The sequence below is a fragment of the Monodon monoceros genome, unplaced genomic scaffold (genome assembly GCF_005190385.1).
Source record: "Monodon monoceros isolate NGI ecotype Baffin Bay Population unplaced genomic scaffold, NGI_Narwhal_1 Super_Scaffold_2, whole genome shotgun sequence".
Taxonomy (NCBI): domain Eukaryota; kingdom Metazoa; phylum Chordata; class Mammalia; order Artiodactyla; family Monodontidae; genus Monodon; species Monodon monoceros.
In genome coordinates this window covers 63,684,908-63,712,167 of record NW_021703776.1, presented here as the reverse complement: position 1 = coordinate 63,712,167, position 27,260 = coordinate 63,684,908, and the positions used below count along the sequence as shown (strand labels likewise).

Sequence of the window (27,260 nt, the reverse complement as noted above, 5' to 3'; positions counted from 1 at the left end):
TCATCTTCATGGAGAACCCTCATGTGTGTTTGGGAAGATTTTATAAAGGATCTGAATAATAATAATCTTTTCAGACACAGGTGAAGACAAAATCATGGCTTCAAGGATGGAAGAAAATCACACTGTTCTTTTCTCCCCCTCTAATTTCTGTAATTTTCTTAGTTTAATAATTCAACAGTTTGTTGTGGGCCTACCATCTTGTTAGATACTGGTAAGAGCTCTGGAGATATAAATATGCTATTACACACTCCCTGATGCCCTACATAATTATAATTTAAGTGAAGGACACAGAATTGGAGAAAAATAATGATGAATTTATATTTTAAGTGCTATTAAAGAGGTATGCACTAAGGAGTGTTACAAGAAGTAAAAATAATTCTATAGGGGATAGAGATAGAAATGAGAGGTAATCAAGAGGAGGTAGGAGATTACAGAAAAGAAGAGATGACATTTAAGGCATGAGGATGATCAAGACAGACTGAGCTGTCTAATCTCACATAAGCCCTCACTCGATTGGTCCCTTTAGAATAGAGCCACCTTCCACAAAGAATGGTCCCTTACCTTGCGCATTTGTGTGCTGATTTTAGGTGGCAAACTGATACAACTTTAAATAAAATCTATTTACTCAGAAAACTATTCTCTTTGTCATTCTAATTGAAAACTTCTGATTAAATCAAGGAGAAAGGAGAAAGTCTGTTTGTAACTGGTATCCTTTTTTTATATCTTCTAACACTTGCATTACTTTTTCTTTTCCTTGCATTACTTTTATTTTTAAAATTATTATTTATTTATTTTTGGCTGCGTTGGGTCTTCGTTGCTGTGTGCAGGCTTTCTCTAGTTGTGGCGACCGGGGACCACTCTTCGTTGAGGTGCATAGGCTTCTCAACGTGGTGGCTTCTTTTTGTTGCGGAGCTCAGGCTCTAGGCGCGTGGGCTCAGTAGTTGTGCCTCGCGGGTGCTAGAGCGCAGGCTCAGTAGTTGTGGCACACAGGCTTAGCTGCTCTGCAGCATGTGGGATCTTCCTGGACCAGGGCTCGAACCTGTGTCCCCTGCATTGTCAGGCGGATTCTTAACCACTGCGCCACCAGGGAAGTCTCTCATCATATTTATTTTGTTTTTTTTTTGCGGTACGCGGGCCTCTCACTGCTGCGGCCTCTCCCGCTGCGGAGCACAGGCTCCGGGAGCGCAGGCTCAGCGGCCATGGCTCACGGGCCCAGCCACTCCACGGCATGTGGGATCCTCCCGGGTCGGGGCACGAACCCGCATCCCCTGCATCGGCAGGCGGACTCTCAACCACTGCGCCACCAGGGAAGGCTCCATCATATTTATTTTGAAGATTACTTTCTATTTCTGGGAAATGATTCTGGCTTTCCATTTACAGTTATGATATAAAGTTTTTAATTCATTCATTCAATTAATGTTTATTGAGTACTACCTTCAATGTGCCAGGCATTATTCAATGAACTTGTGGTACATCAGTAGAGAGAACAAAAATTCCTATCCGGAGGACCTTATAATATAGTTTACTTGCTGTTTTTTAAGTTTAAAATAAACTGGCTCAACTTTAAAGAAGCTAGTAAGTAAAGAATGATACAGGTGATCGCAGTATTGGGTACAGGAGGGAGGTAGTATAGAGGAGAAGTTAACACACACTGAGTCAAACTGCCTAAAGGTGAATCCTGGTTCGGTTACCTGTTAGTTCTGTGATGTTGAGTCACTTACTTCATTGTGCCTCAATTTCCTCCCCTGTAAAACAGTGCGAGAAATCAGTAAATGTTTGGTAGATTGGTAAAAATCCTGAAATTTGTATTCAGATGACTGAGTTTGGAGAAACATTGGAATAGATCATTTAAACAATTACTTAAACAATGCAAGATCAGGGTTTATGTGTTTTTTTCTCTTTTTTTTGCGGTACGCGGGCCTCTCACTGTCGTGGCCTCTCCCGTTGCGGAGCAACAGGCTCCGGACGCGCAGGCTCAGCGGCCATGGCTCACGGGCCTAGCCGCTCCGCGGCATGTGGGATCTTCCCGGACCGGGGCACGAACCTGTGTCCCCTGCATCGGCAGGCGGACTCTCAACCACTGCACCACCAGGGAAACCCAGGGTTTATGTTTTGCTTGTAACTTTTTTTATTTTGAAATAATTTGACTTATAGAAAAGTTACATAGAACAGGAGAGTTCCTGTGTACACTTGATGTTCCTTCCCCTAACATTTAACAGTTTACATGACCCACAGTATAATGATCAAAACTAAGAAATTAACATTGCTATAATACCTAATAATAGAGAATAACAATAATTAATCTACAGACTTTCTTTGGGTTACCCTGTTTTCCCTATCATCCTTTTCCATGATCCTGTCCAGGATCTCACATGTAGTTGTCAGCTCTGCTTAGTCTCCAACAATGTGAACCATTCCTCAGTCTCTCCTTGTCTTTCATGACTTTGACACTTTTGAAGAATATTAGTTAGGTTTTCTATAGAATTTGCTATTTTCTCATGATTAAATTGAGTTTTATGCATTTTTGATCAGAATTCACAGAAGTGATGTGTCCTTCTTAGGACATCATAATCCAGGAATTCATGATATTGGTATCTTATACCAGTGATGTTAACTCCCATCACTTGGTTAAGGTGCTATTTGCCAGGTTTCTCCACTATTTTTACCTTTATAATTAATAAATATTTGGGGGAGACACTTTAAGATTATGAAAATACCCTGTTTCTATTCCACTGATTTTATTATCCACTGATGGATCTTGCCTGCAACAAATATTACTGTGGTGTTCTGTGTTCAGTATTTTCCTCATTTCTTCCACATTTATTAATTGGAATTTTTATGTAAGGTAGACTGTCTCTTCACTCCTATTTATTTTAAAATTTATTAATATCAGTAAGATTCATGGATATTTATTTATTCTATGGATTATAATCCAATCCTATTGTTATTTCTTGCTCAAATTGTTTCATCTTTGGTCACTGAAAGTCCTTTCTAGTTGGCCCCTATGTCTTTTTGATATGCTGCCATTGCTTTTTTGTTTTTTGTTTTTTTGCGGTACGCGGGCCTCTCACTGTTGTGGCCTCTCTGATTGCGGAGCGCAGGCTCCGGCCGCGCAGGCTCAGCGGCCATGGCTCACGGGCCTAGCCGCTCCGCGGCATGTGGGATCTCCCTGAACCCGTGTCCCCTGCATCAGCAGGCGGACTGTCAACCACTGCGCCACCAAGGAAGCCCCTGCCATTGGTTTTTGAGTACTTCCTTACTTTTCTTGGCATCACAAGATGCTCCAGAATCACTTTATTTTCCCTGCCCCACCCCCGGAGTTAACAACTTCTCCAAAAAAAGAACTTAAATCAATCAAATCTTACAGTATAAATACTAAACATAGAAAAAAATTAACAACATAAAAAATTAGGGCTTTCCTGGTGGTGCAGTGGTTGGGAGTCCGCCTGCCAATGTGGGGGGTGCGGGTTCGTGCCCCGGTCTGGGAGGGTCCCGCGTGACGCGGAGCGGCTGGGCCCGTGGGCCGTGACCGCTGAGCCTGCGCGTCCGGAGCCTGTGCTCCGCAGCGGGAGAGGCCGCGGCAGTGAGAGGCCTGCCTACCACAAAAAGAAAAAATTAATTAATTAATTTTCATTAAAAACTTTAGTTTTTTTAAATTAAAAAATAAGCCAAGGTGGCATCATTTTTTAAAAATATTTATTTATTTATTTATGGCTGCATTGTTGCTGCGCTAGGGCTTTCTCTAGTTGTGATGAGCGGGGGCTACTCTTCGTTGCGGTGCATGGGCTTCTCAGTGTGGTGGCTTCTCTTGTGTGGAGCACGGGCTCTAGGCACATGGGCTTCAGTAGTTGTGGCACACAGGCTCAGTAGTTGTGGCTCGCAGGCTTAGTTACTCCGTGGCATGTGGGATCTTCCCAGACCAGGGATCTAACCTGTGTCCCCTGCATTGGTAGGCAGATTCTTAACCACTGCGCCACCAGGGAAGTCTCATGGCATCATTTTTTGTCCCTTAGAATTTGGCTGCTACTTGAATTACAGTTTTCCTCTCAGGCCTAGGTTGAGAGTATTCATCAGATGCGCACAATATTATATCATGGAGCAGTGGAGGGGTATTATATTCAGGGTGAATAATACTAAAATTCACAGCATAAAGATTAAGAGCATACACTCTAGAGTCAGATTGGCTGGGCTCAAATTCTAATTCAACCCCTTACTAGCCATATGACATTAGGCACGTTACTTAACTTCTGTGTGTCTTAGTTTCTTCATGTGTAAAAATGAGGTTAATAATGGTACTTGAAGTGTTTAGAAGAGTTCTTGGCACATAATAAGCATAAAATTTTACCACCAATTTATAGTGCTCTTTAAATCTTACCAAGGACTTTCAATTATATTAGCTCATTTTTATCACCAATAGCACTAGGTGTATTCCTATTTCAAACTTACAGATAAAGAAGCTGAGGCTTAGAAAGGTTAAGTAATTTTGCAGGATCATCATCTTTAAAGCGATAAAAACAAGACTCAAACTTCAGTCATCCAGCTGCAAACTCTAGGTAGGAATGTAAGCACCAACTGTGGAAAGTAGAACATTAAAAAAACTAATAGGACAAAATTCTGTATTAACAAATTACCTGAGAACTCGTAGTGCTGAAGTCAGACTTCAGTGAGGTCTTTTCCTGAGTCTATCTGGATTTCTTCTCTTTCTTTCTTTAAAAAAAAAAAAAAAAAATATATATATATATATATATATTTATTTAGACTGCGCCGGGTCTTAGTTGCATGGGATCTTCATTGTGGCATGCAGGATCTTTAGTTGCAGCATGCGGGATCTTTTTTTTTCGTTGCAGCATGTGGACTTCAGTTGTGGCATGCATGTGAGATCTAGTTCCCTGACCAGGGATTGAACCTGGGCCCCTTACATTGGGAGCACAGAGTCTTACCCACTGCACCACCAAGAAACTCCTTATCTGGATTTCTTAACCTGGTCTATGACATCAGCTTTAAAAAAATTTTTAAAATCCTGATTTATTTATGCAAAATTGTGTATATGTGTATTTTTTTTTCTGGGAAAATTTTTCACATGTTTCATCAAATTCTCTAAGGAATTTGTAAACCCCAAAAGGTTAAGAACTTTGCCTGGACCGCCTGAATTTTCTGACAACCTACTTACGTGGAGTGGTTATGTTTACTTGACGCCATATTGGGGCAACTCACATCCTGATGGGAAGATAACTAAAATTTTTTCATATCTCTTTTTACACTTTTTATCATGGTAATTTTCATACATTCACAAAAGTGCAATTTCTATATACCCATCACTCAGCTTCAAAAATGTTTAACACAGGGCTTCCCTGGTGGCGCAGTGGTTGAGAGTCCGTCTGCCGATACAGGAGACGCAAGTTCGTGCCCCAGTCCGGGAAGATTCCACATGCCGCGGAGCGGCTAGGCCCGTGAGCCATGGCCGCTGAGCCTGCGCGTCGGGTGCCTGTGCTCTGCAACAGGAGAGCCCGCGTACAGCAAAAAAAAAAAAAAAAAAAAAATGTTTAACTTAGAGTCAATCTTGTTTTACTAATAATCCTCAAACACACACATTCCCCTCTTGATTATTTTAACAAAACCCCACTTCATTTCATTTCATCTGAAAATATTCTACGTTGTCATATAACTAAATCTCAATATAATCCCAGTATACCACAGAGAACCAATTGTAAAGTCTATTATTTTTTTTTTAACAAATTTATTTTAATTAATTAATTTATTTATTTTTGCTGTGTTGGGTCTTCGTTTCTGTGCTAGGGCTTTCTCTAGTTGTGGCAAGCGGGGGCCACTCTTCATCGTGATGTGCGGGCCTCTCACTATCGCGGCCTCTCTTGTTGCGGAGCGCAAGCTCCAGACGCGCAGGCTCAGTAGTTGTGGCTCACGGGCCTAGTTGCTCCGCGGCATGTGGGATCCTCCCAGACCAGGGCTCGAACCCGTGTCCCCTGCATTAGCAGGCAGATTCTCAACCACTGTGCCACCAGGGAAGCCCTAAAGTCTATGATTTATTCAATTATTTATTCATTCAACAGAATTTTATGAAGTACCTAATATTGTACATTGCAAGGTACTAGAGAAGAAAGGTATCACATCACATGTTACTTTTTGAAGTCCTAAGATTTGGGCCTTTAGATGCCCTCGAAAAATAGCTCAAGGCCAAAATAGCTCAAGCCCAATTCATCCTTGATTTCTAACCGTCTCTCTGCAACCCCTCCTCCCTATCAATCCATTTGTAAGTCCAATCAGCTGCATTTCCAAAATGTATACCAAATTTCTCCCTGTCTATTCATCTCAGTTGCTTTATCTTAGCCCTAGCCACCGCTGGCTTTCTGCTGCACTCTGAAGAGTCTTCTAACTGGTTTTCACGTTTCCGCTCTTGTCTCTCTATATTCCATTACCTGCTCAGGGAGATATGAACAGAAGCATTGAAGACAACATAAATGTCCATCAGCCAAAGAATGGATAAATTATGGTATTTTAATATAAAAGAATACTAAACAGTTGTTTAAAATAAATGAATAAGAACTCCATATGAATGAATAAATCTCAAAAAAATACAACAGAGGGGAAAAAGAGCAAGTTGCAGAATAGGTACAGTATGGTACCATTCATATAAAGTTTAAAAACATGCAATATCAATTATACCTTAATTTAAAAAAGCAAAGCAGTGTTACACATATTGTTTATGGACATTTATGCATGTGTGTGAGTGTGAGTGTGTGTGTGTGTGTGTGTGTGTGGTAAAAGCACAAAAACATGAATGAATATTATAAACATAAAATTCAGAATAGGAGTTACCTTTAAAGAGGGAGGGGAGGGACTTCCCTGGCGGTCCAGTGGTAAAAAATCCACCTTACAATGCAGGGGATGCGGGTTTGATCCCTGGTCAGGGAACTAAGATCCCACATGCTGCAGGGCAACTAAGCCCGTGTGCCGCAACTACCGAGCTGGTGTGCCTCAACTAGACCCTGCGTGCCGCAAACTACAGAGCCGACGCGCTCAGGAGCCTGCACGCCGCAACTAGAGAAGAGAAAAAACCCACACACCACAACTAGGGAGAAGCCCACACGTGGCAAAGAGAGATCCCACATGCCTCAACGAAGATCCTGCGTGCCGCAACTAGGACCCCATGCAGCCAAAAATAAATAAAATGAATAAATAAATAATAAATAAATCTTTAAAAAAAAGAAAAAAGAGGGAGGGGAATAGGATTGAGAAGGGTACCATGGGGATTTCACTGAATCTAATTTCTTGCAGTATCCATATGCTTGTTATCTATACAGTTTTGGATACCTGAAATATTTTATAATTAAAAAAACACAAAAATCATATCAAGGTCACATAAAATTCTCCAATGACGTTTCATTATTCCTTAAAAGAAATCCAAACTTCTTACCAAGGTACAGCAATAGGTCCTATATGATCTGGCTCCTTACTGACTCCCCAACCTCCTCTCTTCCCCGCTCCCCATCAATCACCATGTTTTGGCCTCACAGAATTTGTTTCTATTCCTTGAAGAAGTCAAGTTTGTTCTGACCTCAGGACCTTTGGTACTAGCTCTTACCTCTACCCTTAGAACATTCTCCTGTGTGTTCACCCATTTGGATTCTCATCATTTAGGTCTCAGCTCAAGCAAGCCTTTGTTTGACCATCCTATTTAAAACGGTCCCCACCTATTCTGTTTTTCTCTACACATCATCCTTTCATTCCCTTAACAGCACTCATTACCCTTCAAGGTCTCTTGTTTATGTATTTACTGAATGATTTCTACTGGAATGTAAGCTCCTTGTCTGTCTTTCCTACTGCTATAGCCCTAGGCCATTACAACAGTGCCTCATGCATAGGAAGCACTTGATAAATTTTTGTTGAATGAGCAAATTATTCTTATACTGAATAACCAGAAAAATCTCCTAACCTTCTGTTTGTAAAGGAAGAGAGCCTAGAAACTAAAGTACTTTTTTGGGGGGGTTTCTTTTCCAGCTGTTAAAGGTTTTCTTTACTATGATTTGCATAAAAGGGTAATAAATCAAAATTTGTATTTTGATGATAGGCACTGGTATCAGCTCCTTTTCATTGTCTCTAATGTGGACAATAAAATTGGGTGATGTAATAAGTCAATCTGTACTTTGCTGTACTGTCATGTACCTATTGCTAAGCCTTGTTGCTTTATCTTATACATTCTCTACAATGCTAATCTGGAAGCATATGGTTAAACCATCAGTTCCTTCCTAGAATGTAGGAGTAAACTCAAGGGCATTTTGTCACGTTTCTATTTGTCATAACTAGAATTAGGAATAATTATTGACTTTGTAAAATGTTCTTAAAACATGCGAGCCTTAGTGAATTCAACTTTTATCTGGAGTGTCCCCTGATTAGCACTGACTTCTCTAAGGAGAGGCTCTGCCCTTCGGAGCTTGCACTGAGATAACACAGTCTTAGTATGCGTAGCTCACTTAATTAATTTTCCTCTGGAAGTTACTTCAAATTTTCATTTTTAATAAAGGTATTTTTATAAAGGTATTTTTTTTTCACTTTTGAATGTATGCTGCATTGACTTCATCACTTAATTCAATAGCAATTCAAAAAATCTTCCAAGGTTGATAGGTTTAATATTTGGATTAAAGATAAACATATATGCTTTTCTTCTTTCTGGCTAGGTCTAGCTCTCCAGCTAAGATACAGAGCATATGTCTTACATTAGAGAATCTTATCAGGCTCAGAAGATGTACTCCCATTTCCTGTTCATACCACGCTTACATGCTGTGGAGCTAAACTATAATCATAGCTGCTATGCTATTTTTAAAACGCACTTACAATTTGAGCTCCTGGCTCCCTTTTGGAACCATGACCATACTGCCACTTTCTCCTCACAGGCGCTATTTTATAGTAGTTGTGTGGCTGAAATAAGAAATATCTTTATGCTAACATCCTTCAGGAAACCAATAAACCTTGCTAACTTGATGGGAAGTTTAGTCGGTGAATGAGATGTACAAAAAGTTTCTTTGAAAATTGAATAAAGGGATTTGATGTCTAAGTTGCATTTATTTGTTTAACAGAGAGAGGTGGGGGAAAAGTTGATCTGACAAGGTAATGAAAAAGCAACAACTTTGTTTTAGAATTATACAGCAACCTCGACATATCCTTTAAACCAAGTAAAAGCAGAGATTTGGCATTTATCTGTTACCTATTTAATCTGGAAAAAAAAGTACCTTGTAAAGTGGAGTTTGCTTATTTATTGTTGGTGGGAGTTGGTATTGGCCAGTTTTTTTTGGCTTTCTTGAAATATCTGACTTGCTGCTTACAGCTAATTAGCTATATAATTCTGTGCTGGGTAGGTTCAACCATAACCCGTTATTGGTTTTCATATGTAAAAGTTTGGGGATAAATAATGTTTAGAAAAGTCCTCCTCCTGGTTTCATAATTCAATTTAGAGATAGAGTGCTCAAAGGGGAGAGAGAGGAGATTGAAGTTACACCTAGGAAAGAAACTTGCATTTATTTATTAATATTTTCATTTGACAGAAATTTTTATCACTTGGAGTATAAACGGGCACAGATAAAAGGATGGGTCAGCAAGCCATAGAATAAGTCTCTTTCAACTGTTTCCCTGGAGAAGAGTTCCTGAAGTAGTTCTTCATATGTTACAACTCTAACGTTCCTCTTCAGAGCCCTAATTTTGGCATCAAGACGTTGGATCATTTGGGTTCAAACATCTGTTGTTTCTGGATGGCTTTAAAATTCCATTGCAAGTTCAAAAATGCTCAAATTGCAAAGCATGTCCTTATGAGAAGTATCTACTTGGTGTATGTTTGCCTTCTCTCTCACGAATCTTCCAGGAACACTGCATTTGGGCCTACAATTTCTGCTCTGTTTCTCTACGTGTAGCAGTAACATGAAGTGTTTCTTTTATTCAGATCCCAGCTTCAAAGATTCAATTTTGGGCATGAAGTGCCTTTCCTTGCTAAGTTTATTTTTTATGTGTTTGGAATGCACTGGAATGTATGTAAATACTTTTCAAAGTCAGGACTTATGTTTTTTTCACTCTTGTACTTGCCATTGCCTGACTGCTCCCTACCAATTTCTGTTAGAACTTTGCAAGTTCTAGCAAGATTTTTTTGGAGAAAGATAATTGCAATCAGATAACCCTTAAAGGGCAAATGTAGTATAAACAAACTTCTTTTTCTGAGAAATAGTTGCATTATAGCTTTTTTTTCTTTTACCATTCCATGAAGCATCCCAACTAAGAGATATGATTGTAAGTGGAAAATGAATTAGAAGAATAAATGTTCTCATCTTGAAAAAATAGAGTTTTTGATGAACATATATTGAAGAAGGTCTAGTTCTTACGATTCTCTCACCAAGCTACTGAACTCCCTAGCTCTGTATTCTTCCAAAACTTTTGAGTATGTTTTAAAGTCACAATGGATAGACATTTATGAAAAATATAATTTTGGTGGGGAAGACCACTCCATTGCAATTTGACTGGGATTTAGAATCACTTAAACACTGTTGGAGTTTAGGCAACCCTTTAAAAATGAGTCTTGGCATTGATTTCCTACACCCAATCATGTATCTAAATAAAACAATTTGGGAGATATTTTCTTTTGTATACAAACTTTGTGTTTTCTCCCTCAACCTGATAATGGTCATAAATTAATACAGCGTGTACTATCTTAAGAACTACAGTGTATTAAGTAAATGATTTATAGCAAAACAAAATAAACCAAGGAAAGGTCTCAGCCTTCAAGGGCTCTCCAGTGTTAGTAGTTAATTCTCGAATTCTCAGCCTCTGTGCTCTTTCGATGGTAGCAGCCACCCCTCCAGTATTAAGGGTTGACTGCCATGTGGGTCATTAACTCTAATCTTTCCTTGGCCCTTTGACTTCTTTATCTCCAGATGCACAAAACAAGTTTTAAACCCACCCTGGCCATTGACTTTCTGGACTTTCACCCCCTCAGTCTTAGCTCTGCTTTCCACAGAAGTAATTGTGATGTTTGGAAGGCTGCCCATCTTAGAGAATGCTCTGTGGTTTCCTCTTTACTCCAAGTTCTTTTTTTTTTTTTTAAGAGCGTCACACACAAATTAAAGATTTTCTCTTTTAAAGAAATCATTACTACTCCTTATCCATTGGACAGAGAGGGTAATATTAGGTTGCATTCTGTCCTTTGTTGTTATACTTGTAAACATTTAAAAAATCTTTGCTACTGGATTCCAAGTTCCTTGCTGGGCTGTTTTCATCTCTGTCAAGGATGGCCTAGTGCTTGTCACTGAGAACAGAAGGGTTGAGACATGAAGCCCTGACATGAGGTGCACCTGTATTAGAGAGCTGGCTCTGCCAAGTACCAGTAAGAGACAGTTGGGCTATTGTTTAGCCCCTGTAACACTTGGTTAAATAAGATAATGTATGCAAACCACTTAGCATGTGTTTTGTACACAGTCATTACCGAAATGTTAGCTATTAGAAGCATGTATATATGTGTTAAAGCAAAGGAAGACGTGCCACTGCTGCTTGGATAATCTTTTGATCTTCACAATTTCTGGAGCATGCAGAGTGTCTCTACAGGAGAACCCAAGCAAATCTCTGATGCAAATTATTTATATTGATAGCATATGTTCATACAAACTAGTTGATAAACTCTAAGTGGCAGCCATTTCTAAACACTGCTTCTGAAGTTAAAAATTGCTGTTTTCAAGTCCCAGTGACAAAATGCATGGACAGCCCCAGCCCACGCAGAGTCTGTGAGTCTGGGATGTGCTCAGCAGCTGGGCAGTGACCTGAGGCAATGACCTAGTGGCTGGAGTCGCAGATTCCACGCTCAGCCTTTGAATCTGGGCTTGGCAAGCTTCTCTGGCAATGAAACTTCTCTAAATAGTGGACCCCTTGGAGAATGTGAAGAAAGCTATCCATAGATAAACATATGTGGTGAGAGAGAGAGGTGAGAGAGAGAGAGAGAGAGAGAGAATAGAAACAGACAGATACAGAAATTGAGGAAAAAAAAAAAGGAGAGAAGGAAGAGAGGATTCAAAAAGCCAGAGTACAAGTAAGAACCAGAGAGAGGCAATAAGATGCCAGACTCTGGATTCAAACAGACTTGGTTTTATTTTTTTTGTTTTTTAATTAATTTATTTTATTTATTTATTTTTGACTGCATTGGGTCTTCGTTGTTGGGAGCGGGCTTTCTCTAGTTGTGGAGATCGGGGGTAACTCTTCGTTGCAGTGCGCAGGCTTCTCATTGCAGTGGCTTGTCCTATTGCGGAGCACGGGTTCTAGGTGCACGGGCTTCAGTAGTTGTGGCGCATGGGCTTAGCTGCTCCGCGGTATGTGGGATCTTCCCGGACCAGGGCTCAAACCCATGTCCCCTGCATTGGCAGGTGGATTTTTAACCACTGCGCCACCGGGGAAGCCCCCAGACTTGGTTTTAAATCTTCATTTTCAAGCTGTGTGATTCTGGACAAGTTACATAACTTCCCTTAGTTTCTGTATTTATAAAAAGGAGCAAAAAGGAACGCCCACCTCAGAAGGTTTTTGTGAAGATTAAATGAGATAATACATTTAAAAGCATGTAGCCCAGTGAATGGACTATTTTATAACTTTCTCACTTCATAACATATTGAAGACTTTTCCTCATATATGGTATTTGTGTTTATTTGTTTACTTAGATATTTGTTTTATTAGAAAAGGGCATCGGGCTTCCCTGGTGGCACAGTGGTTGAGAATCCGCCTGCCAATGCAGGGGACACGGGTTCGAGCCCTGGTGTGGGAAGATTCCACATGCCGCGGAGCAACTAAGCCCGTGCGTCACAACTACTGAAGCCCGCGTGCCTAGATCCGGTGCTCCGCAAAAAGAGAAGCCACAGCAATGAGAAGCCCGCGCACTGCAATGAAGAGTAGCCCCTGCTCGCCACAACTAGAGATAAAGCCGACGCGCAGCAACAAAGACCCAATGCAGCCGAAAATAAATAAATAAATAATTTTATTTTAAAAAGAAGAAAAGAAAAGGGCATCGCTAGAACCAAATGCATGTGGTCCCATGTCCATCTGGAGAGATTCTTATTGCTGTTTTTGCAGGGACAATTACAGAGAAATGATGCTGGGGGCTTTTATTTTCTCTCTTCTAAAGGGGCATGACTGTACCATTTTAAGAAATATTGATTTAGTGGTTCAAATGCCCAAGTGGGAGTCACAAGGCATCCACTCACTTATTCTTTCACTTGACCAGAGTTCACTAGGGCAAAGCCAAGTTCCGAGTTACGTGGGCCTTGGGGTGTATGGAGTGGAGGTGGGCACACAGTGGGGAACTAAATAGAGGCTCTGCCCTGACTGAGTCCAAGGATTTCCTCCTTGCTGTACCCCTCTGATGGGCAGGAAGAAGTTTCTCTTGTTGTGCCAGGGTGTAATGCCAGGGCTTCCCAAGTTGTTATACAGTCAGAGGGGAAAGAGATAAAAAAGGAGCCCTAAAGTAGATTGTAGGCTGCACTTCTGCTCCATCTGTCCCATTTACATATCATTCTATTCTGACTTTGACTCACTGACCCATGCTGGTCTGAGCACCTTACACTTCAGTTCTCACATCTGTAAAATGGAATGATGGTGATTGTTAATTCCCTTCCTTCAGGGACTGTTACAAATTGTAAAATTAACAAGTTATACTTGGAAAGCATTTTAACCTCTCAATTGAAAAGCAGAGAAGTAGTTCAAGGTATAGTTTATATATTCATTGCATTTAATAATTTCCTTGCAGATTATGTTCTTCAAAATGGGCATGGATGTTTTCAATTTAATAATTCAACCCAACTATATTTATTGAACACCTATTACAAAAAAGATAGAAAAGTCATTAAGACTCCATCTTTGCCCCTCAGTTGGTAAATTGAACTACTTTCCGATTTTACTTGTGTAGTCTCAAAGGGACCTATTTATCTAATTGCATATAAATTTAACATTCATATCGCTAATTGGATCTTTACATATTCTCCCACGTACACCCCACAAAGAGGTTAGAAAGACATTTGATACTTAACACCTGATGATTTTCGTCTATTAAAGGCTTCTGAAAAACAATGTATATCAACAGGAAGGGGGAATCTTCATTTATCCTATTTGCTAGCTAATAAACAGAGTGAAACAGGAGAGGGAGAAAGGAATGTGCGTAGAGGTCTGTTGACACTTGGAGAGCTACTGTCATCCGCAACGACTCAGTAATTTCTCACATTCTTCCTTCTCCTCTTCTATAGGCTTAATTACTCAAGGCTTTGCTGGGATTTGAAGCTTATCCTGTTATTTAAAGATCGCAATCAGGATATGAGAAATAAACACAGGGCATCATGTTTACTTTCAGCCTCAGTCTCTAGTAGGGTTTTAACTGTTTAACTAAAGATAGTCTCCAATTCGATTTCACTAGTGTACTCCAAATCTCCATGTAAGGTTACAGACCTATTTTAGCTGGATCCATTTTCTTCTGGGCAGATAAGCTAAGATTGCAACATCAGAAGCAGTTCAACCAATCATTATGTATAAACCTCAGCCCATTTATATAATGCAATCCTTCTGGTAGTAATGACACAAAAGATGCAAATAAGCAAGATCACAAGCCTGTCAAAGTCCCAAATCATTTGTGGCAACAGGGCCACAAAACCTCTCTCTCCTTGGAAGTAAAATAGTTGCTCTAATGGTAACCAAATGCCCTCCTTCAGGACAGTATTTCAAGAAGGTAGAGTGTACATGTATTATACAAATGTATACAGTCCCTTTAGGAGATAATAATAAATATCATGCTGGGAAGCTGGAACACAAAAAGACTGAGTACTGTCTAGAAGATCATTCTACAAATCTCAGGAAAAGCAGTAAGTGTCCAGGCCTGTGATCCTTTGTCCAGGCCATGAGATAGCACAGCCCATGTGAAAAAAGGACCAGCTAGTTTTACAGCATAACATGGTATTTTATTTCACCATAGTAGACTGCTGGGAAATCTCTGGAGGCCTGGCAGCTGCGTCTTGTCTTTAATATGAAGCCTCAGGATGGGGGGAGAGAAAGAGAGAGAGACTCATAATTTACAAGAGGCACAGCCATAAGAAAGCCATTCTGAGCAACTGAACCAGACACAGAGGGGGAGCTGCTATTCCATCCCTAAGTCAAGAATGCTTTTTGTCTTTCCTTCTCTCCTTATCGGCTGTGTCCTCATGAAAAGATCATTTATGGATGGTGGAATGAGTGCATTAGAGCCAGCTTCTGTTCTTTGCTTTTTTTCCCCCATTGCTGCTGTCCTGTAAAACAGCCCCTTTGTTAAAGACTGAAAGAGCAGATGCAGCTCAGATACTATCGTAAATAAATTGGGGAGGGAGTATTTTATCTTGAATTGGTCTAACACCATTTTTGTGTTGAAAGTAGTTCTACTGCTGATCCAAATATTCTAGAAAGTTGAGAGACCCACAGCAAAGTAGTATTTTACATGTATCTCTTTAAAATGATGTAAGGTATGGGAAGAATTAATATGTCAATTAAATAATACATAGAAGAAATGGACACAAAATGGCATCATGGGGTGGAGTGAATAAGGGAGGCCTTGTGGAAGAGGTAGGATTAATAGAAAGCACTGGATAAAGTATGAGTGAAGGCATAGGGCTAGGCATGGACTTAATGGGCATAAAAGTAAGAAGACTGTTTATTAGTTTCATAGAATTAGAAGTAGGTAGAAGGAAAAGGTGCACAGGTTCGGTAGAAACTAAAAACTAGGCTTAATGTTTTAGACTGTTTAAGTAATCAGTTAGTTGCTATCCATGTTCATATTTGGGAAAAATGTTTTAGATATAGATGACAAAAGGAAAATCATTTACAATCCCACCAGTCGTAAAGATGGTGAACATTCTGGTGCATTTTCTTTCACAAACTTTCTTTGCAAATGTATTATCTTAGTTTAGATTCCCCAGAGGCAGATCCTGATACAAGGATTCAAGTACAACTAGTTTATTTAGGAGGTGATTCCAGAAAACACCATTAGGGGAGGGGAAGTAGTAAGACAGGGAAGGAAAAGAAGCCAAAAAAAGGGTCTTATTCTCAGATGAATCAGTTGGAGCACAGTCATGCTGGGGAACTCAGAGTTGTCTCACTGAGGGATAAGGAAGCTAGAGTATTTATCCACTAACTCCTGTCAGTTGAGAGTTGATATAGGGAGCGTTCATTCTCCAAATGAATCTCTCTGGGCCAGAAAAAGAATTCTAAGCAGAGAGTTGCAGGTATCTGCAACCAAGAGCACTCAGTATGTAGTGGGGACATGGGTGCTACATAAATATACACAAATTATATTTTTATTTATAAAAGCTTTCTGTGCATCAGGTATTATACTACATATTTTACTTGTATTAACTCATATAATTCTCATAGAAGTCCTGCAAGTTAGGTGCTACTCTTATCCCCTGAGGCTTAGATACTGGGATTAGAGGCTGGTAGAAGAAAATATGAGATTCATACTCCCAGAGGTTAAATACCTGAAGTCACAAAGAGATGATATACTTTCCAAAAGAGGTTTAATGACAGCTTTATTCATCTAGCTCCTCCCTCCTACACATTTTCTCCTCTTCCTGTCAATAAAGCGTTTTTCCCTTGCAATTGTAAAAGTCTCTGTTTTCAGAGACATTTATTGGAAAACAAAACAAAACCCTGAGACACACAGGATCTGTAACGGATACCTGTCAATTGTGTCTGTTTAGCATCTCCTCCCCCATTTTCTTCTGGTACAGCATATTATTTCATTTGGGAGAAACGATCCACTCCTTCTTATCGTTTTAATGGGCTGCCAAACCAGTCTTCAGCCTGGTGAGCCTGAGATCCAGACTTGGCCAACCATAGTTTCCATATATTTACTTGGCCACAGGGATCGGCTAGAAATGTGTTTGTGCATCAAGCTGAGCCAATTAGGGTCTTTCCCTGGGGCTTTACTTCAAGCTTTGGGAGAAGGAAGTTGATATCACTAGACTGAGATGATATAATCAGTAATTGTCTGAACCATGCTCTTCTTCCCACAGCAAGGTGGAGCAAGCTCATCTGTAGTAGGAGAGAATGTAAACAGAGCAGAGACGTGAAGTGAGAGGACAGAGAGAGAGACAGACAGACAGACAGACAGAAAAAGAGAGATACAGAAACAGGCAGAAAATCTGACTGCATTGCTAAGTCCCTGTAGTCCCCTGAGGTCTACTCCTCCTGGACTTCCTATTGCATGAACCAAAAAAAAAAAAATAAACTGATAAACAATAATCGTACTCCTTCCTTCCATCCTTCTTTCTTTCATCCTTGTTTACTTATTTATTTGTTTGCCTATAGCTGATTTGACTTGGGTTTCTGTTTCTTGCAACCAGATTCTTGACTAACTCAGGACCAAGTGCATTCTGACCAGGAAGTATGTTTGTGGCCCTTAAGTTATACATTGGTGTAGGAGAGCAGGGGGTGGAGAGAATCAAATTATGATAGGACAGGCATGACCTTTTCCCATCCTTCACAACTTTATTTGCTTCCATGATTCTCAGGTCAATTCCAACTCTCTGAGGCGTGAAGGAGGCCCCTACCTTCAGGAAGTATTCAATTGCAATAGCAACATGGAGCACGCTTTCCTATGGACTGCTGCCTTTGCCTGCAGCTATTGATGGCATTCGTCAATAGAAAGCTAACGATTGGGACTGCCTAGTTTCTCCTTCCTACTCTTGAAACTCAAGGACATGGAGAACTCTGCTTCTATGGGACACAGACTGACGGTTCTGTGAATTCTAACCCTGGCTTAAGCAGTCTTTGATTTGTGTGAGTGATCCTCCAAAGATTCAGCAGATCTAAGATCTCAACCTGCTTTTACTAATCTGGAAGCTATGACATGCTTGAAATAATAGCTGCCATTTATTAAGCATTTACCGTATGCAGGCACCGTGCACGTGGGCTTTGAGTATGCCATCGTAATGTAATCCTTGCAGAATTCTGCCAAGTAGGGATTATCAGCCCCTTTTACAGATGAAGAAACTGAAATTCAGAGAGGTTAACAGCCAACGGCCCCACAAACCCAGGTCTGTAAGACTGAAAGCTTCCCTTACCCCTCCACATACTCTAGTGCCTAAGCCCTGGAGTAAAGGCCTAATAGCCTTCCTCGCTTACAGAGTTTTAGATTTAACACCTTCACTTTTAGAATACACAACAAGGCTAGAAATTTAATCCTAAACTTCCAAGCACAACCTTTAGAAAGGCTCTCTGACCCTTTGCCATTGGTTAATTGTGTGGTCCTTAAACTGGGTTTGGAGACGCCTACTGGGTGGATTTGTGTATCAACTCAGCTAAACTGAAACTAGGGCCTCCTCTTGCTTACATAGCCCCAGGTTACTGTGGGCTTCAAGAGACATTTTGCGTGAGCTGGGAAGGCAAAAGTGAAGCAGTGGAGCAGCATAACTCGTTTTGCACGTGGAAGGCTGGTGTAGGCACAGGTGCTGTTGCAGCTCATTCATGCTGTCGCTGGCCCGCTGGCTCGCGTTGGGATGGAAGAGCAGCCGGGCCTGCAGCTTCTCCAACCTCTCTGACTCCTGGACCAGATATGTGTTTAGTTCCCTGATGAAGGACCCCAGCTTCTCCTACAGATTACCGCATCGTTAGAATTGGCGGCTCAGAGGCCCTTGCTTCCTTCACTGCACGGCCATCTTTCTTTCCCAAATGTTTTCTCTGGGGATTTCAGGCTTCAACACTAGACGTAGAAGAAAGAGGCTCACATAAGCTGTGTAACCAGCTCCCCCACTTGTGTAATATCAAATCCCTATAAAAAATCCCGCATTAAATATATATATTTCCTAATGTTCTGCTTCTCTCATTGAACCCTGACTGGTTCCATATACCTGGGGTAGGTGAAGAATTCGAGACTACAGTTTTAAGGGAGACAACTTCCAAATCTTCAACCTCCTCACTCTTTCATAAATCCGATCTGTTAAGAACAAGCCAGCTTGCTTCTCCAGGAAGAAGATGCTGAGAGTTAGGAGTGCCAATGTTCTGTTGGGGAGTGACATCCATGAAAGAAAAAAGGAGAAAGCAGGGTTGGGCATATGGAGTCGCCAGACTGTAATAATGATCCCACACCATCTCTGCCAGATCAGTGGGGGAGCTCCAGAGCCGAGACTGCCCCTTAGTAGTTTTCCTGTAGGGTGCAAATAGCCAGGCCCCTGTGCAACAGCCTTGCTCATTGGTGGGGGCCATTCTGAGAGAGTGTGACCTTGGTTGAGAAGCTAAGGAATCTCAGCTAGGCACATTCCTCCTAGCTGGGCAGCAAGTCCTTTCTTGGGGGGATATCTGAGCAGCACATTTCCATGTCTGCCACCTTACTCATACTAAATCTTACAATACGGCATTGCCCTGGGCTATGAAAACATCACTTATGAACCAAATAAGGCAATACACTGAAATACTGATTTAGGAATCTATTGGTATCATGAAGGAGGGATTGTTCTAGATCAGTATTTCTCAACCTTTTTTTTTTCATTATTGCTCATCCCCCTGCCCCCTGGGGACCTTTATAGACATTTTTTTCCTAATTGTCCCCGCAACATGAAAATCCAATATTACAGGCATACTCTGTATATGTTTATGTACTATATGTATATCTGTGCTTTGTACATAAAAAGGTAAGATTTTTTTTCATCTCCCAAGAACCAGTTTTCACTCCCTTGGTGACATCATCCCTGTGTAGAATGCATGTTCTAGATTAAAAGAGACTTAAGGGATATAACAATCAGATGCAATATATGGCCCAGGGTTAAATCCTGAATTGAATAAACCATCCCATAAAGGGCATTTGGGGGACATGTGAGAAATTTTAATATGGACTTGCTATTTTTGTTAGGTGCGACAGTGCTATTTTGGCTGTGTAGGAAAATGTTCTTATGTTTTGTAGACGCATGTAGAAGTAAAACCCAAGAAAGAAATATTGGTTTGGTGATGACACCTTTGTTTATTATTAATCAAGTTTCCTTACATGCATGGGGCTTCCCTTCTTTGCCTATCTTACTCATATTTCTATTATGAGTGAAGTTTGGCATTAGAAGTAGAATAACTGGCCTTTGTGGGGAAGCTCTGGATTTGGAACAGCTAAACAGTATACGTTAGTGATGCTGATTCTTTTAAAGTTAACTGGAATGTCTTGCAAGACAAGCAAATTTTTTGGATTCGGATAAAACTGATTTATAAAATTTTTACATGATCTCTTTAAGACTTGGGGTATTTTATTCGTTGGGAAGTTAAAGCCTATTTTATCAAATAGTGTCATGAAATATTTATCCCAATTGCAATCTATCATCATCTTATCCTCTGATGAAAAATTTTAGATGACAACTTAAAATATGTGAGGAGTTACATAGTTTAAAAAAATTCTTTTGGGGGTTATGTAAGCAACATATTTAAAGATTTAAGAAAATACATTTCAAGGAAAGGAAGACCTCTCTTTTTGCATGCCTTTAGTCTCTTTCCTTTCCAGGAGCCAGTGACTAATTATAGGCATATAAGACACCTGATTAGGATTCCAGACAAGCCCTTTGCTTTTGTGCATGAGAACAAAGTTTATTTCAATAACGTTTCATTTTCCTTTTTCTCACTGGTAGATTCCACTGTCACATAGCCACAAGCATATTGGTGGGACTCAAGAACCTTATATAGGGACTTCCCTGGTGGCGCAGTGGTTGGGAATCTGCCTGCCAATGCAGGGGACTCGGATTCGAGCCCTGGTGTGGGAAGATCCCACGTACCACAGAGCAGCTAAGCCCATGCGCCACAACTACTGAGCCTGCACTCTAGAGCCTGTGAGCCACAACTACTGAAGCCCGTGCACCTAGAGCCCGCATTCTGCAACAAGAGAAGCCACTGCAATGAGAAGCCTGCGCACAGCAACGAAAACCCAACGCTTCCAATAAATAGATTAAAAAAAAAAAAAAGAACCTTATATAAAGCTGCAACTGCCTCCTGCAACTTTTCTCCCCAAACTTTGCAAACCCCACTGTTTGGTTTTCAGAGACCTCCTTCCTGCTTGTTGGTGGGTGAATGAGAAATTACTCCAAATGGCAAAGAGATAACTTTTGTTATTTCCAATCAGTGTGAGATTAAAAAGTCAAATGTGAGGGGTTGTATGTTTTTTCAGACAGGATGAATCAGTGGCATGTTGCTTTTTGAAGGGTATCTAAATCATTTCACAGAGCACACTTTTAAACAAAAGCCCTCCCATAAGGCTGAACCATCTGGCATGATATATGTTCTTCCAGATTTCTCAAGAGTCTGAGCTTCCCAAGGCACGTTGTGCCCCACCTTTCAGGGTTTTTTCCTACTTAATTTTCTGGCATGTCTCCCTGTCAGGTCCTGCGTATCATTCTCATTTCTGCTGACTTCGATTCTCTAGTCTTGGCCTAAGTTTGGAAAATTCCAAAGAGGAATGTTCTACCAGTTTTCAGGCTAGAAGTAAAATTCTAACAAGATCTGTTTGTTGCTCGCAAACAGAGCCTTTGACTCTTGAAAGATGATTACAATCAGCTGTCAGGTTTTGGATGGGCTACACCCCTCAAATCTCAAGCCTTCACCTCTCAACTCCAGGCCTGTATTTTTGACCTTTCCTTGAGCGTGTTGTTTTTGAAAACCCACCGTGATGTCAAACTCAAGATGTCTATGATGGAACGGCTATCCTTTCCCTTTAATATTTCCTGCATGGGTTGCTCTACCAGATTAAGCTTCCTGTAGTGATGTTTGGATCTTGTCACACCCTCTAGGATAAAAGGCTCCAGTAGTTCACCATTGTCTACAAGATAAAATACAAATTCTTTTCTTGGTATTCAAGGTCCTGATACTCCAGTTGGACTGGTTCATTTTATATTGCCCAAACAGGCCTTCTACTTAAGTCTATCAGGTTTTTGGTCAAATGTTCTCACATTCTGGAATGTTCTGTCTACTTTTTTCTATTTATTTTTCCTACAAATATTTATGTTGCTCTTCAAATTTAACCCAGATATCTGCATGGCATTTCCCTTATTTCCTTGAAGTCTCTCTCAAATGTCAACTGAGTAAGGCTTTTCTTTCTTTCTTTCTTTTTTTTTTTTTGAAAATAGAGCATTTAATAGGAATCAGAAAATATAAATGCTTATCAGTTTTAGAACACTGTAACCTTAAAAAAATGACAATAACACATTCTGTTAAATATTCACAGTAGAATATTATAAATGCACTTAATCATTTTGAATGCTTCTTTACCTCAGGAGGAATCTAGGAGAAGTAGCACTAACCATGGACCTAAAGACTATAAAACAACTCTGTAGCTCCAGCTGAGTTGATGGCCACACATTTATATATGCCAGCATCTGTGATCTGGGTGCTTTCAATATTGATGATCTGTCCTCTGTTCAAGAAAGTCACGCTACTGGAACATAATAGTGGACGATTATCTTTGTATCATGTAATAGCAGGCAAGGGATTTCCAGTTGCCTTACACTCCAGCTGTATGGGGGGTTGTTCACTACCACTGTCTCATTCAGCATCTTCCCTGCATCCTCCAGACTGGGTGATTCTGCTAGTGTTGGAGGGTCTCCTGCGGGGTGGGGGGGGTAGCTGTGACTCACCGTGGGGACAAGGACAATGGTCAGTAAGGCTTTTCTTTAACACTCATATTAATATTAATATTACAACAAGTCAACCCTGGCCACCCCCTATCCTATCTGCTTTATTTATTTTTCTCCATAGTACTTATCACCATACATTATTTGTTCATGTACTGTCCATCTGCCTCCAAGGGGGTAGGAATTTTCATTAGTTCCATTCATTGGTGGAGCTTCAGCAATTAGAAAAGAGCCTGGCACATAACAGGCACACAATAAATATTTATGGATTAAATAAATGAATGAATAAACTCTGAAAATACTTAAGGGCATTTAGAATGAGCCTGGCACTCTCTTGGGTTCTGCAGAGGTGGATATCAACCAGGTGGGGTTCTTTTAGAAACCCATAATCATGTGAAGAAAAATGTGAAGTACAAAAATGGAAGTGTTTACCAAGACCAAGTGTAGCATGGTGTAGGAAAGAGAAAGGAATTAATATTATTGAGCTCCTACTATGTGTCAGATACATTCACATATCTGGTCTTGTTTAAGTTTCACAATGATGCAATCCAGTAGGTTTTATTATTCCCAATTGTGTAGGTGAGAAAACTGAAGCTAAGTAATTTATCCCAAAGTTTTTTGCTAATAGGTGGTTAAAATCAGAAGGGATTTAAAACCAGGTCTTCTCATGCAAAAATCAGTAGGCTTTGCATTATACTAGGTTGCCTCTCAAGTCATTAGGGAGTGAATATATTTAGCTTAAGGCATCATGGAGTAAGTGCTATTTGAGTGATTAATGAGAGGCTCATCAAAGCAGAGAAAAAATGGCAGGATAGCCACCCTCTGTATAAACTTCCCAGCCCACCTCAGTCCATGGGCTCTTTCCCGTCTGTCCTCTCATTCCCTTCTGTAATATTAATTCATTCAATAAATCTTTGAATATCTGCTATGTGCCAAGTAATGTTCTATGCTCTGGTGCTATAGTAGTGAATAAAACAAAATTCCTGTTTCCATGGAGATTTCATTCTCTAAATATTTTGTGTAATATTGGGAGAAAGCAAGACTTTTCAAATTTAGAGAGTTCGGATTAGTGTTATGGCTTCATCACAGTCTAGCTGAGGACCTTGGAGAGGTCATTTAAACTCTCTGAATCTCAATGTTTATATTTGGAATAGGAATAACTACCCATCTCACCAAAATATGATGTTGCGAGGCTCAAAAAGGATGAAAATACTTTGAACCATGAAGCACTGAATAACTGTGTTTTATTAAATGTAACATGCCATTGCTTTTAAGAAACACTATTATTTATGTACCATTAAGAAAGAAAAAAATGCACCAATTATGACATGCCACTGATTGTAAGAGCCAGGACAATTTCAGAGATGTCAAAATGTGGGAAAAAATTATGCATCTTAGAATTGTTGAAGTATGGAATAAGAAAGCTAGTATTGTCATTCTAGTATGTAGCTACATACGCTCTAGTACGTAGCATATGGTTCAGACAGGAATGGATTCAGCAAGATACACTGGAGTAGATTAATAAGATAAGTGATAGAATATTAGAGAATATTAGATATTAGAATATTAGATATTAGATAGAATATTAGAATAGATAGAGATTTTCAAGAATCTATCTTTGTACTCAATTTTTTTCTTAGATAAGATAATTGCAGCATTTTTCTATGTTGTAGAATTTTGGAGCTCCAATCACCTATCTTCCCTTGAACAATGCAGCCATACTGGCCCAGAGCACTACCTGTAGACTATTATATGAGAGATGAATGAAGTTTTTGCTTGTTTAAGAAGTCAAGTCTCAAGACTTCCCTGGTGGTGCAGTGGTTAAGAATCCACCTGCCAATGCAGGGGACAAGGGTTTGAGCTCTGGTCTGGGAAGACCCCACATGCCACGGAGCAACTGAGCCCATGAGCCACAACTACTGAGCCTGCGCTCTAGAGCCCTCGAGCCACAACTACTGAAGCCCACATGCCACAACTGCTAAAGCCCGCACGGCTAGAGCCTGTGCTCTGCAACAAGAGAAGCCACTGCAATGAGAAGCCTGCGCACCGCAACGAAGAGTAGCCCCCACTCGCCGCAACTAGAGAAAGCCCGCGCGCAGCAACGAAGACCCAACACAGCCTAAATAAATAAATAAAGTTCAAAACTCAATTAAAAAAAAAAAAAAAAAGTAAAGTCTCTGTTCCAAGTCCTTATCCTAATTAATAGAACCACGTGCACACATTGCACAGTGCCTTCTTCATGAAAACTTGTATCAGGAAAATGGTGCTTTACTAGAACAATTTTTTTCAATCATATGGGTATTGCTAATTATGTAACTGAGATCTCTCTTTCTTTTCCTCCTTCCCTTATGACTCTTCCTCTTCCTCTCCTGCACATCACCCTCTCTCCCCTTCTGCTTTGGCTCTTAGGAAACTCTAACACAGGTATGTGCTTCTTTATAAGGTTCTAACTTCAGTTTCATCTTTTTTGCTGACCTTTATTTTTCTTTTCTCCTAATTCTAACTTATTTTTTCCAACATTTCATTTCTTTTGAATATCTAGAAAAGATGAAAGAATTTTATGGTTAACACCCGTATACCCACCATCTGGATTCCATGATTAACCTTTTACTGTACTTGCTTTATCACATGTCTTTCCATATATCCATCCCCCTTTTCAATTACTCTTTGATGTGTTTCAAAGTAAATTTCAAACATATATACACTTTACCTCTATACATTTTAGTATGCATAGCATTAACCAAAGTTCGATATTTGGTTATGTTTTTTAGTTTTTTTTCAGTGAGGTAAAATTTACATACAACAAAGTGCACATACCTCAAGTATACCATTCAGTGATTTTTGACAAGAGGATACATTTGTGTAACACAAATCCTGATCAAGATACAGAATATTCCCATCAGTCCAGCAAATTCCCTCATGTTTCTACCTTCATCCTCACAACTTCAGAGGCAAATACTGTTCTGATTTTTTTTTCCACCATAGATTAGTTTAACCTGTTTTAGAAATTCATATAAATGGAACCACACAGTAAGTACTCTTATATAAATCATTCTTTCACTCAGCATAATGTTTAAAGATTCATCCACATTATTATGTGTTCCAGAATTTGTTTCTTTATACTGCTGATCAGTATTCCATTGTATGAATACACCTCAGTTTGCTTAACAATTATAGCTGCTGTGAATGTTTTTCAGTCTCTTTGGGGAAATGCTTTCACAACTGTTGGCTACATACCTAGGAGTGGAAATGCTGGGTCATAGGGTAGATGTATGTTTAATTTCATAGGAAACTGTCAGTCCTTTTCCCAAAGTGATTATACCAACACCACTGTATGAGAGTTCAGGTTGTTCTATGTTCTCCCAACATTTAGTATTGTCAGTCTGCTTTTTTCAAATTATTATTTATTTTAGCTATTCATGCAAGTAGTAATATCTCACTGTGGCTTTAACTTGTATTTCCCTGATAATTAATGATATTGAGTATCTTTTAAATGGCTTATAGGCCATTAATGTATCTTCCATTGTGATGTATCTATTTAAGTCAATCCAAACTGAGTTGTTTGGTTTTTCAAATTTTTGAGGTGTAGGAGTTCTTTACATATTTTAGATACTAATTCTTTGTCAGATATATGTCTTGCAAATATTTTATATTAGTCTATGGTATATTTCTTTTGTACTTCATTAACACTGTCTTTTTATGAGCAAAAGTTCAAAATTTTGGTATAATCTATCAATTTTTAAATGGTTATTGCTTATCCTGTCTAAGAAAACCTTGCTATTCCAAGTTGTGAAGATATTCTCCTCTATCTTTTTCCAGAAGCTTTAGAGTTTTCACTTTTACATTTAGGTCTGTGATTCCCTCTTGAATTAACTGTGTATAATGTGAGGTAGGGGGTCAAGGTCCATTGTTTTTCCATTTGGGTACCTAGTTCCGGTACCCAATCTATTTTTTAAAAAATCTTGTACTTTATATGTTTTTGTAAGATCCCTCAAATATTTTTGAAACAAGCAATAATTGGATTCTGCCTAAAGGCCAGAGGATGCCCTCATGAGTCTCCTTGAAGTGCTGTGCTGGGTAATATTCTCCCAACATAGACATATTAAAATATAATTCCCCTCCTCCACAATAAAAGGTGCTCTGTGTTTCCTTTAGCCTTGGCCTTAAGTTATTCACTTTCCTGCCTCTCCAGGAGTGGTGAAATGCTGCTGTGCACTCACTTGACCAGGATGGTTAGCCTGTTCCTACCGGGTCTTGTGGAGATGAAGCAGCAAGATGCTTAGGAGGACTGTTTTTTGGGTCTGAGCAGCCTAATGGGTTTTTACAGGCCTCCAGGGCTTATCGTCAGCACTCTGGGAGAGCGTTTGTTCTACAGAACTTTTTAAAGGTAGAGAAGTTAGACTCTGATAAGATCTAGAGACAGAGCAAATCTGTGCTCTGGTTCTTTTGGTAAATTTGATTCTGGGTTCTCAGCTCTGAGTGCCAGTTGTTAAGTGGAGACTTTCATTTACCCTCTTTTAAACTGTTTTTCCTACCTTTCCCCTTTTTGCTCAGCAAAGAGAATCAGACCCTGTATGTATGTATGTACTTATATAGTATGTGTGTGTGTGTGTGTATATATAT

The 27,260-nt window shown here is 39.8% G+C and overlaps 1 long non-coding RNA gene across 1 annotated transcript in view; it reads right to left on the bottom strand.

Moving 5' to 3' along the window:
- The window catches only part of LOC114901246, a 79,228-nt gene that overhangs the window by 7,190 nt on the left and 44,778 nt on the right, over window positions 1-27,260 (bottom strand). The window contains exons 3-4 of the long non-coding RNA XR_003795085.1: window positions 4,632-4,707; window positions 1,692-1,745 (exon numbers count right to left, since the gene is read on the bottom strand). This is a non-coding gene — a long non-coding RNA (uncharacterized LOC114901246). The remainder of the gene's footprint in view (window positions 1-1,691; window positions 1,746-4,631; window positions 4,708-27,260) is intronic.